The sequence below is a fragment of the Carassius gibelio genome, chromosome A10 (genome assembly GCF_023724105.1).
Source record: "Carassius gibelio isolate Cgi1373 ecotype wild population from Czech Republic chromosome A10, carGib1.2-hapl.c, whole genome shotgun sequence".
Classification (NCBI taxonomy): domain Eukaryota; kingdom Metazoa; phylum Chordata; class Actinopteri; order Cypriniformes; family Cyprinidae; genus Carassius; species Carassius gibelio.
Window position 1 is genome coordinate 5350557 of NC_068380.1, and position 12503 is coordinate 5363059.

At 41.1% G+C, this 12503-nt stretch overlaps 1 long non-coding RNA gene across 1 annotated transcript; it reads right to left on the reverse strand.

The window, feature by feature from the left end:
• Positions 1 to 360: 360 nt before the first annotated feature.
• LOC128021695 (uncharacterized) lies at positions 361 to 3930 on the reverse strand. The gene is made up of 5 exons (XR_008185639.1): positions 3772 to 3930; positions 2920 to 3008; positions 2068 to 2156; positions 1216 to 1304; positions 361 to 452 (listed from the first exon to the last, which is right to left on the reverse strand). It is a non-coding gene; the product is annotated as an uncharacterized LOC128021695 (long non-coding RNA).
• Between the last annotated feature and the right edge of the window lie 8573 nt (positions 3931 to 12503).

Here is a 12503-nt window from a genome sequence, read left to right on the forward strand (position 1 = left end):
CATCGCTCTAGCTCCTCCAGGGGCCGAGATATGGTACTGCACCCTTACTTGAGTTTCGCAGTGCTAGGTTTGAGTTTCGCCTTGCTAGGGTTAGGGTTGAGTTTCGCTTTGCTAGGGTTAGGGTTGAGTTTCGCTTTTCCAGCCCTAGGGTTGAGTTTCGCAGTTCCAGCCCTAGGGTTGAGTTTCGCAGTTCCAGCCCTAGGGTTGAGTTTCTCTATACAGGTGTTAGGGTTAGAGTTAGAGTTAGGGTTAGGTTAGGGTTAGGTTAGGTTAGGTTAGGGTTAGGTATATAGATAAAAACGAGTTTCACCCTCATTAATTCCACCCTCGTTAGCATATGCGATCTGATTGGCCAAAGCTTACCTGTCCGTATCTTTTGAAGCGTAGGTCCGATGTGCACATAACTGGTATCGTTGGATTCAGAAGGCGGCCTTCTTTCAGGTAGCGTGGATCTATGGAAGAAAGGATGTCGTTTTCAAATCCAATGTGACCGTACATCAGTCTAAAGCGTGACAAAAAGGAAGCCAGTCATCGATAAAAACAAGAAATACATCCAAACGAAATAACCCGTGAAATCATTTGTCTTTTTAGGAACAAGGTATCACTAGCCTGAATAAAAATAGTTTTCCAGCCAGTTCGTGTGCGTCTGTGTGTTTTGACTGCATATGCGTGTGAGTGTGCACACGTGCGTGTGAGTGTGCACAGGAGTGTACGTGTGTGTTTGTGAAAGAGAGAGAGAGTGCATCATTAAAATTAGACTGGAAAGATGTCTTTGAGTGAAGTCATCCGCTCAAGAGCTCCGCCTGGAGTGTCAAATCCTGCTAAAATATTGGAATCCTAATCAGTTTTTTACACATGGCTATTCACAGTTTTATCCAGGAGAGGGCGACCGAGAAGCCAAGGGTTATATCCTGGAGAATATGATATTAGTTTTATGATATTTCTGTACAGAATTTGATGAAGCGTCTGGTTGATAAAGGTTTACAGAGTCTAGGGACTGGCACGTTTAAAAACGGTGGGGCCAGGGGTCAGTGGGTTACGGTCAGTGGGGCTAAGGCTAGCAGTTTTGTTTGGGGCTAAGGCTAGCAGTTTTGAGGGTTAAGGTTTAGGGGCTAGTTTGGGGTCAGTTGCAGCTAGGTATATAGATAAAAACGAGTTTCACCCTCATTAATTCCACCCTCGTTAGCATATGCGATCTGATTGGCCAAAGCTTACCTGTCCGTATCTTTTGAAGCGTAGGTCCGATGTGCACATAACTGGTATCGTTGGATTCAGAAGGCGGCCTTCTTTCAGGTAGCGTGGATCTATGGAAGAAAGGATGTCGTTTTCAAATCCAATGTGACCGTACATCAGTCTAAAGCGTGACAAAAAGGAAGCCAGTCATTGATAAAAACAAGAAATACATCCAAACGAAATAACCCGTCAAATCATTTGTCTTTTTAGGAACAAGGTATCACTAGCCTGAATAAAAATAGTTTTCCAGCCAGTTCGTGTGCGTCTGTGTGTTTTGACTGCATATGCGTGTGAGTGTGCACACGTGCGTGTGAGTGTGCACAGGAGTGTACGTGTGTGTTTGTGAAAGAGAGAGAGAGTGCATCATTAAAATTAGACTGGAAAGATGTCTTTGAGTGAAGTCATCCGCTCAAGAGCTCCGCCTGGAGTGTCAAATCCTGCTAAAATATTGGAATCCTAATCAGTTTTTTACACATGGCTATTCACAGTTTTATCCAGGAGAGGGCGACCGAGAAGCCAAGGGTTATATCCTGGAGAATATGATATTAGTTTTATGATATTTCTGTACAGAATTTGATGAAGCGTCTGGTTGATAAAGGTTTACAGAGTCTAGGGACTGGCACGTTTAAAAACGGTGGGGCCAGGGGTCAGTGGGTTACGGTCAGTGGGGCTAAGGCTAGCAGTTTTGTTTGGGGCTAAGGCTAGCAGTTTTGAGGGTTAAGGTTTAGGGGCTAGTTTGGGGTCAGTTGCAGCTAGGTATATAGATAAAAACGAGTTTCACCCTCATTAATTCCACCCTCGTTAGCATATGCGATCTGATTGGCCAAAGCTTACCTGTCCGTATCTTTTGAAGCGTAGGTCCGATGTGCACATAACTGGTATCGTTGGATTCAGAAGGCGGCCTTCTTTCAGGTAGCGTGGATCTATGGAAGAAAGGATGTCGTTTTCAAATCCAATGTGACCGTACATCAGTCTAAAGCGTGACAAAAAGGAAGCCAGTCATCGATAAAAACAAGAAATACATCCAAACGAAATAACCCGTCAAATCATTTGTCTTTTTAGGAACAAGGTATCACTAGCCTGAATAAAAATAGTTTTCCAGCCAGTTCGTGTGCGTCTGTGTGTTTTGACTGCATATGCGTGTGAGTGTGCACACGTGCGTGTGAGTGTGCACAGGAGTGTACGTGTGTGTTTGTGAAAGAGAGAGAGAGTGCATCATTAAAATTAGACTGGAAAGATGTCTTTGAGTGAAGTCATCCGCTCAAGAGCTCCGCCTGGAGTGTCAAATCCTGCTAAAATATTGGAATCCTAATCAGTTTTTTACACATGGCTATTCACAGTTTTATCCAGGAGAGGGCGACCGAGAAGCCAAGGGTTATATCCTGGAGAATATGATATTAGTTTTATGATATTTCTGTACAGAATTTGATGAAGCGTCTGGTTGATAAAGGTTTACAGAGTCTAGGGACTGGCACGTTTAAAAACGGTGGGGCCAGGGGTCAGTGGGTTACGGTCAGTGGGGCTAAGGCTAGCAGTTTTGTTTGGGGCTAAGGCTAGCAGTTTTGAGGGTTAAGGTTTAGGGGCTAGTTTGGGGTCAGTTGCAGCTAGGTATATAGATAAAAACGAGTTTCACCCTCATTAATTCCACCCTCGTTAGCATATGCGATCTGATTGGCCAAAGCTTACCTGTCCGTATCTTTTGAAGCGTAGGTCCGATGTGCACATAACTGGTATCGTTGGATTCAGAAGGCGGCCTTCTTTCAGGTAGCGTGGATCTATGGAAGAAAGGATGTCGTTTTCAAATCCAATGTGACCGTACATCAGTCTAAAGCGTGACAAAAAGGAAGCCAGTCATCGATAAAAACAAGAAATACATCCAAACGAAATAACCCGTGAAATCATTTGTCTTTTTAGGAACAAGGTATCACTAGCCTGAATAAAAATAGTTTTCCAGCCAGTTCGTGTGCGTCTGTGTGTTTTGACTGCATATGCGTGTGAGTGTGCACACGTGCGTGTGAGTGTGCACAGGAGTGTATGTGTGTGTTTGTGAAAGAGAGAGAGAGTGCATCATTAAAATTAGACTGGAAAGATGTCTTTGAGTGAAGTCATCCGCTCAAGAGCTCCGCCTGGAGTGTCAAATCCTGCTAAAATATTGGAATCCTAATCAGTTTTTTACACATGGCTATTCACAGTTTTATCCAGGAGAGGGCGACCGAGAAGCCAAGGGTTATATCCTGGAGAATATGATATTAGTTTTATGATATTTCTGTACAGAATTTGATGAAGCGTCTGGTTGATAAAGGTTTACAGAGTCTAGGGACTGGCACGTTTAAAAACGGTGGGGCCAGGGGTCAGTGGGTTACGGTCAGTGGGGCTAAGGCTAGCAGTTTTGTTTGGGGCTAAGGCTAGCAGTTTTGAGGGTTAAGGTTTAGGGGCTAGTTTGGGGTCAGTTGCAGCTAGGTATATAGATAAAAACGAGTTTCACCCTCATTAATTCCACCCTCGTTAGCATATGCGATCTGATTGGCCAAAGCTTACCTGTCCGTATCTTTTGAAGCGTAGGTCCGATGTGCACATAACTGGTATCGTTGGATTCAGAAGGCGGCCTTCTTTCAGGTAGCGTGGATCTATGGAAGAAAGGATGTCGTTTTCAAATCCAATGTGACCGTACATCAGTCTAAAGCGTGACAAAAAGGAAGCCAGTCATCGATAAAAACAAGAAATACATCCAAACGAAATAACCCGTGAAATCATTTGTCTTTTTAGGAACAAGGTATCACTAGCCTGAATAAAAATAGAGTTAGAGGGTTAGGGTTAGGGTTAGAGTTAGAGTTAGTTAGGGTTAGGTTAGGTTAGGTTAGGGTTAGATAAGTAGAGATACCAGAACCAACGCCCAAAGGGCATCGGACTGGGTTGTGCACTGTCCATCCCACCCATGGTCACCAAGCAGGCTCCACTTTCATACTGGCTCACACCAGAGTGTCCCATCACCCAGTATAGGGCTCTAACAGTCAGGGCTCTAATGTCCCGGGCTCTATTACCCAGGGCCTAAGTGGTTAAGGTCAGGGTTGGTTTTTGGGAGGAGATTTTAAACTATATACAAGTACACAAGCCTTTTATCGCGACGTTTCGACAGCTTTCTGTGTCTTCTTCAGGCATGACTTGTGTAAAATAAATGTTTTTCTCTCGGAGCTCAATTTAATTTTTTAATTTTATTTCTAAACACCAGGTATGTGGTGGAGCAAAAAATCAACTGTCATCCTCTTCTCACTCGGGAGCTGTGTGTGCAGCTTCTTATACCCCGAGCAGGGCCTAGGCTCCTCCCCTCTGTTTATTTTTGAATTTTTAAATTTTTCTAATTTTTCAGAGCCTTTTCTTTGAATATATCAAGCACTTTTAAGTGCATTTTTTGAATTCAAGCACTCTTTCATCTTCCCTTACACTCTTATAAGTTTACTTTTTTTGTTTTAGTGTACACTTTTTTGTGTTACTAACTTCACAGACCCATTTATTTATGTTTCACTTTCACACACTTATTTGTGTTTTTAGCACCCCTTTGTTTTATTTTACAACACATTTTTTTGTGTTATGTATCACTCACGGCACCCCCATTGTCTTTTCAACATCAACTGTGCTTTCATTCAAAAAAATACACCTTTTTGTGCTATGATACATCCCTCTTTCTAGCTCACTACTGTACATTTTTGTGTATCACATTTAAACCAACTATATACAAATTCTGTTTACATGACTCTTAACCCATATATATCTTTTTTGATTTTTTACAGATGGAGACATCCAGTATGGTTTTCCGTAAAGGGAGACCAGCGAGGCCCAGAGAGAGAGGCACGGGCTGAGTTAGGTAAGTAGAGATACCAGAACCAACGCCCAAAGGGCATCGGACTGGGTTGTGCACTGTCCATCCCACCCATGGTCACCAAGCAGGCTCCACTTTCATACTGGCTCACACCAGAGTGTCCCATCACCCAGTATAGGGCTCTAACAGTCAGGGCTCTAATGTCCCGGGCTCTATTACCCAGGGCCTAAGTGGTTAAGGTCAGGGTTGGTTTTTGGGAGGAGATTTTAAACTATATACAAGTACACAAGCCTTTTATCGCGACGTTTCGACAGCTTTCTGTGTCTTCTTCAGGCATGACTTGTGTAAAATAAATGTTTTTCTCTCGGAGCTCAATTTAATTTTTTAATTTTATTTCTAAACACCAGGTATGTGGTGGAGCAAAAAATCAACTGTCATCCTCTTCTCACTCGGGAGCTGTGTGTGCAGCTTCTTATACCCCGAGCAGGGCCTAGGCTCCTCCCCTCTGTTTATTTTTGAATTTTTAAATTTTTCTAATTTTTCAGAGCCTTTTCTTTGAATATATCAAGCACTTTTAAGTGCATTTTTTGAATTCAAGCACTCTTTCATCTTCCCTTACACTCTTATAAGTTTACTTTTTTTGTTTTAGTGTACACTTTTTTGTGTTACTAACTTCACAGACCCATTTATTTATGTTTCACTTTCACACACTTATTTGTGTTTTTAGCACCCCTTTGTTTTATTTTACAACACATTTTTTTGTGTTATGTATCACTCACGGCACCCCCATTGTCTTTTCAACATCAACTGTGCTTTCATTCAAAAAAATACACCTTTTTGTGCTATGATACATCCCTCTTTCTAGCTCACTACTGTACATTTTTGTGTATCACATTTAAACCAACTATATACAAATTCTGTTTACATGACTCTTAACCCATATATATCTTTTTTGATTTTTTACAGATGGAGACATCCAGTATGGTTTTCCGTAAAGGGAGACCAGCGAGGCCCAGAGAGAGAGGCACGGGCTGAGTTAGGTAAGTAGAGATACCAGAACCAACGCCCAAAGGGCATCGGACTGGGTTGTGCACTGTCCATCCCACCCATGGTCACCAAGCAGGCTCCACTTTCATACTGGCTCACACCAGAGTGTCCCATCACCCAGTATAGGGCTCTAACAGTCAGGGCTCTAATGTCCCGGGCTCTATTACCCAGGGCCTAAGTGGTTAAGGTCAGGGTTGGTTTTTGGGAGGAGATTTTAAACTATATACAAGTACACAAGCCTTTTATCGCGACGTTTCGACAGCTTTCTGTGTCTTCTTCAGGCATGACTTGTGTAAAATAAATGTTTTTCTCTCGGAGCTCAATTTAATTTTTTAATTTTATTTCTAAACACCAGGTATGTGGTGGAGCAAAAAATCAACTGTCATCCTCTTCTCACTCGGGAGCTGTGTGTGCAGCTTCTTATACCCCGAGCAGGGCCTAGGCTCCTCCCCTCTGTTTATTTTTGAATTTTTAAATTTTTCTAATTTTTCAGAGCCTTTTCTTTGAATATATCAAGCACTTTTAAGTGCATTTTTTGAATTCAAGCACTCTTTCATCTTCCCTTACACTCTTATAAGTTTACTTTTTTTGTTTTAGTGTACACTTTTTTGTGTTACTAACTTCACAGACCCATTTATTTATGTTTCACTTTCACACACTTATTTGTGTTTTTAGCACCCCTTTGTTTTATTTTACAACACATTTTTTTGTGTTATGTATCACTCACGGCACCCCCATTGTCTTTTCAACATCAACTGTGCTTTCATTCAAAAAAATACACCTTTTTGTGCTATGATACATCCCTCTTTCTAGCTCACTACTGTACATTTTTGTGTATCACATTTAAACCAACTATATACAAATTCTGTTTACATGACTCTTAACCCATATATATCTTTTTTGATTTTTTACAGATGGAGACATCCAGTATGGTTTTCCGTAAAGGGAGACCAGCGAGGCCCAGAGAGAGAGGCACGGGCTGAGTTAGGTAAGTAGAGATACCAGAACCAACGCCCAAAGGGCATCGGACTGGGTTGTGCACTGTCCATCCCACCCATGGTCACCAAGCAGGCTCCACTTTCATACTGGCTCACACCAGAGTGTCCCATCACCCAGTATAGGGCTCTAACAGTCAGGGCTCTAATGTCCCGGGCTCTATTACCCAGGGCCTAAGTGGTTAAGGTCAGGGTTGGTTTTTGGGAGGAGATTTTAAACTATATACAAGTACACAAGCCTTTTATCGCGACGTTTCGACAGCTTTCTGTGTCTTCTTCAGGCATGACTTGTGTAAAATAAATGTTTTTCTCTCGGAGCTCAATTTAATTTTTTAATTTTATTTCTAAACACCAGGTATGTGGTGGAGCAAAAAATCAACTGTCATCCTCTTCTCACTCGGGAGCTGTGTGTGCAGCTTCTTATACCCCGAGCAGGGCCTAGGCTCCTCCCCTCTGTTTATTTTTGAATTTTTAAATTTTTCTAATTTTTCAGAGCCTTTTCTTTGAATATATCAAGCACTTTTAAGTGCATTTTTTGAATTCAAGCACTCTTTCATCTTCCCTTACACTCTTATAAGTTTACTTTTTTTGTTTTAGTGTACACTTTTTTGTGTTACTAACTTCACAGACCCATTTATTTATGTTTCACTTTCACACACTTATTTGTGTTTTTAGCACCCCTTTGTTTTATTTTACAACACATTTTTTTGTGTTATGTATCACTCACGGCACCCCCATTGTCTTTTCAACATCAACTGTGCTTTCATTCAAAAAAATACACCTTTTTGTGCTATGATACATCCCTCTTTCTAGCTCACTACTGTACATTTTTGTGTATCACATTTAAACCAACTATATACAAATTCTGTTTACATGACTCTTAACCCATATATATCTTTTTTGATTTTTTACAGATGGAGACATCCAGTATGGTTTTCCGTAAAGGGAGACCAGCGAGGCCCAGAGAGAGAGGCACGGGCTGAGTTAGGTAAGTAGAGATACCAGAACCAACGCCCAAAGGGCATCGGACTGGGTTGTGCACTGTCCATCCCACCCATGGTCACCAAGCAGGCTCCACTTTCATACTGGCTCACACCAGAGTGTCCCATCACCCAGTATAGGGCTCTAACAGTCAGGGCTCTAATGTCCCGGGCTCTATTACCCAGGGCCTAAGTGGTTAAGGTCAGGGTTGGTTTTTGGGAGGAGATTTTAAACTATATACAAGTACACAAGCCTTTTATCGCGACGTTTCGACAGCTTTCTGTGTCTTCTTCAGGCATGACTTGTGTAAAATAAATGTTTTTCTCTCGGAGCTCAATTTAATTTTTTAATTTTATTTCTAAACACCAGGTATGTGGTGGAGCAAAAAATCAACTGTCATCCTCTTCTCACTCGGGAGCTGTGTGTGCAGCTTCTTATACCCCGAGCAGGGCCTAGGCTCCTCCCCTCTGTTTATTTTTGAATTTTTAAATTTTTCTAATTTTTCAGAGCCTTTTCTTTGAATATATCAAGCACTTTTAAGTGCATTTTTTGAATTCAAGCACTCTTTCATCTTCCCTTACACTCTTATAAGTTTACTTTTTTTGTTTTAGTGTACACTTTTTTGTGTTACTAACTTCACAGACCCATTTATTTATGTTTCACTTTCACACACTTATTTGTGTTTTTAGCACCCCTTTGTTTTATTTTACAACACATTTTTTTGTGTTATGTATCACTCACGGCACCCCCATTGTCTTTTCAACATCAACTGTGCTTTCATTCAAAAAAATACACCTTTTTGTGCTATGATACATCCCTCTTTCTAGCTCACTACTGTACATTTTTGTGTATCACATTTAAACCAACTATATACAAATTCTGTTTACATGACTCTTAACCCATATATATCTTTTTTGATTTTTTACAGATGGAGACATCCAGTATGGTTTTCCGTAAAGGGAGACCAGCGAGGCCCAGAGAGAGAGGCACGGGCTGAGTTAGGTAAGTAGAGATACCAGAACCAACGCCCAAAGGGCATCGGACTGGGTTGTGCACTGTCCATCCCACCCATGGTCACCAAGCAGGCTCCACTTTCATACTGGCTCACACCAGAGTGTCCCATCACCCAGTATAGGGCTCTAACAGTCAGGGCTCTAATGTCCCGGGCTCTATTACCCAGGGCCTAAGTGGTTAAGGTCAGGGTTGGTTTTTGGGAGGAGATTTTAAACTATATACAAGTACACAAGCCTTTTATCGCGACGTTTCGACAGCTTTCTGTGTCTTCTTCAGGCATGACTTGTGTAAAATAAATGTTTTTCTCTCGGAGCTCAATTTAATTTTTTAATTTTATTTCTAAACACCAGGTATGTGGTGGAGCAAAAAATCAACTGTCATCCTCTTCTCACTCGGGAGCTGTGTGTGCAGCTTCTTATACCCCGAGCAGGGCCTAGGCTCCTCCCCTCTGTTTATTTTTGAATTTTTAAATTTTTCTAATTTTTCAGAGCCTTTTCTTTGAATATATCAAGCACTTTTAAGTGCATTTTTTGAATTCAAGCACTCTTTCATCTTCCCTTACACTCTTATAAGTTTACTTTTTTTGTTTTAGTGTACACTTTTTTGTGTTACTAACTTCACAGACCCATTTATTTATGTTTCACTTTCACACACTTATTTGTGTTTTTAGCACCCCTTTGTTTTATTTTACAACACATTTTTTTGTGTTATGTATCACTCACGGCACCCCCATTGTCTTTTCAACATCAACTGTGCTTTCATTCAAAAAAATACACCTTTTTGTGCTATGATACATCCCTCTTTCTAGCTCACTACTGTACATTTTTGTGTATCACATTTAAACCAACTATATACAAATTCTGTTTACATGACTCTTAACCCATATATATCTTTTTTGATTTTTTACAGATGGAGACATCCAGTATGGTTTTCCGTAAAGGGAGACCAGCGAGGCCCAGAGAGAGAGGCACGGGCTGAGTTAGGTAAGTAGAGATACCAGAACCAACGCCCAAAGGGCATCGGACTGGGTTGTGCACTGTCCATCCCACCCATGGTCACCAAGCAGGCTCCACTTTCATACTGGCTCACACCAGAGTGTCCCATCACCCAGTATAGGGCTCTAACAGTCAGGGCTCTAATGTCCCGGGCTCTATTACCCAGGGCCTAAGTGGTTAAGGTCAGGGTTGGTTTTTGGGAGGAGATTTTAAACTATATACAAGTACACAAGCCTTTTATCGCGACGTTTCGACAGCTTTCTGTGTCTTCTTCAGGCATGACTTGTGTAAAATAAATGTTTTTCTCTCGGAGCTCAATTTAATTTTTTAATTTTATTTCTAAACACCAGGTATGTGGTGGAGCAAAAAATCAACTGTCATCCTCTTCTCACTCGGGAGCTGTGTGTGCAGCTTCTTATACCCCGAGCAGGGCCTAGGCTCCTCCCCTCTGTTTATTTTTGAATTTTTAAATTTTTCTAATTTTTCAGAGCCTTTTCTTTGAATATATCAAGCACTTTTAAGTGCATTTTTTGAATTCAAGCACTCTTTCATCTTCCCTTACACTCTTATAAGTTTACTTTTTTTGTTTTAGTGTACACTTTTTTGTGTTACTAACTTCACAGACCCATTTATTTATGTTTCACTTTCACACACTTATTTGTGTTTTTAGCACCCCTTTGTTTTATTTTACAACACATTTTTTTGTGTTATGTATCACTCACGGCACCCCCATTGTCTTTTCAACATCAACTGTGCTTTCATTCAAAAAAATACACCTTTTTGTGCTATGATACATCCCTCTTTCTAGCTCACTACTGTACATTTTTGTGTATCACATTTAAACCAACTATATACAAATTCTGTTTACATGACTCTTAACCCATATATATCTTTTTTGATTTTTTACAGATGGAGACATCCAGTATGGTTTTCCGTAAAGGGAGACCAGCGAGGCCCAGAGAGAGAGGCACGGGCTGAGTTAGGTAAGTAGAGATACCAGAACCAACGCCCAAAGGGCATCGGACTGGGTTGTGCACTGTCCATCCCACCCATGGTCACCAAGCAGGCTCCACTTTCATACTGGCTCACACCAGAGTGTCCCATCACCCAGTATAGGGCTCTAACAGTCAGGGCTCTAATGTCCCGGGCTCTATTACCCAGGGCCTAAGTGGTTAAGGTCAGGGTTGGTTTTTGGGAGGAGATTTTAAACTATATACAAGTACACAAGCCTTTTATCGCGACGTTTCGACAGCTTTCTGTGTCTTCTTCAGGCATGACTTGTGTAAAATAAATGTTTTTCTCTCGGAGCTCAATTTAATTTTTTAATTTTATTTCTAAACACCAGGTATGTGGTGGAGCAAAAAATCAACTGTCATCCTCTTCTCACTCGGGAGCTGTGTGTGCAGCTTCTTATACCCCGAGCAGGGCCTAGGCTCCTCCCCTCTGTTTATTTTTGAATTTTTAAATTTTTCTAATTTTTCAGAGCCTTTTCTTTGAATATATCAAGCACTTTTAAGTGCATTTTTTGAATTCAAGCACTCTTTCATCTTCCCTTACACTCTTATAAGTTTACTTTTTTTGTTTTAGTGTACACTTTTTTGTGTTACTAACTTCACAGACCCATTTATTTATGTTTCACTTTCACACACTTATTTGTGTTTTTAGCACCCCTTTGTTTTATTTTACAACACATTTTTTTGTGTTATGTATCACTCACGGCACCCCCATTGTCTTTTCAACATCAACTGTGCTTTCATTCAAAAAAATACACCTTTTTGTGCTATGATACATCCCTCTTTCTAGCTCACTACTGTACATTTTTGTGTATCACATTTAAACCAACTATATACAAATTCTGTTTACATGACTCTTAACCCATATATATCTTTTTTGATTTTTTACAGATGGAGACATCCAGTATGGTTTTCCGTAAAGGGAGACCAGCGAGGCCCAGAGAGAGAGGCACGGGCTGAGTTAGGTAAGTAGAGATACCAGAACCAACGCCCAAAGGGCATCGGACTGGGTTGTGCACTGTCCATCCCACCCATGGTCACCAAGCAGGCTCCACTTTCATACTGGCTCACACCAGAGTGTCCCATCACCCAGTATAGGGCTCTAACAGTCAGGGCTCTAATGTCCCGGGCTCTATTACCCAGGGCCTAAGTGGTTAAGGTCAGGGTTGGTTTTTGGGAGGAGATTTTAAACTATATACAAGTACACAAGCCTTTTATCGCGACGTTTCGACAGCTTTCTGTGTCTTCTTCAGGCATGACTTGTGTAAAATAAATGTTTTTCTCTCGGAGCTCAATTTAATTTTTTAATTTTATTTCTAAACACCAGGTATGTGGTGGAGCAAAAAATCAACTGTCATCCTCTTCTCACTCGGGAGCTGTGTGTGCAGCTTCTTATACCCCGAGCAGG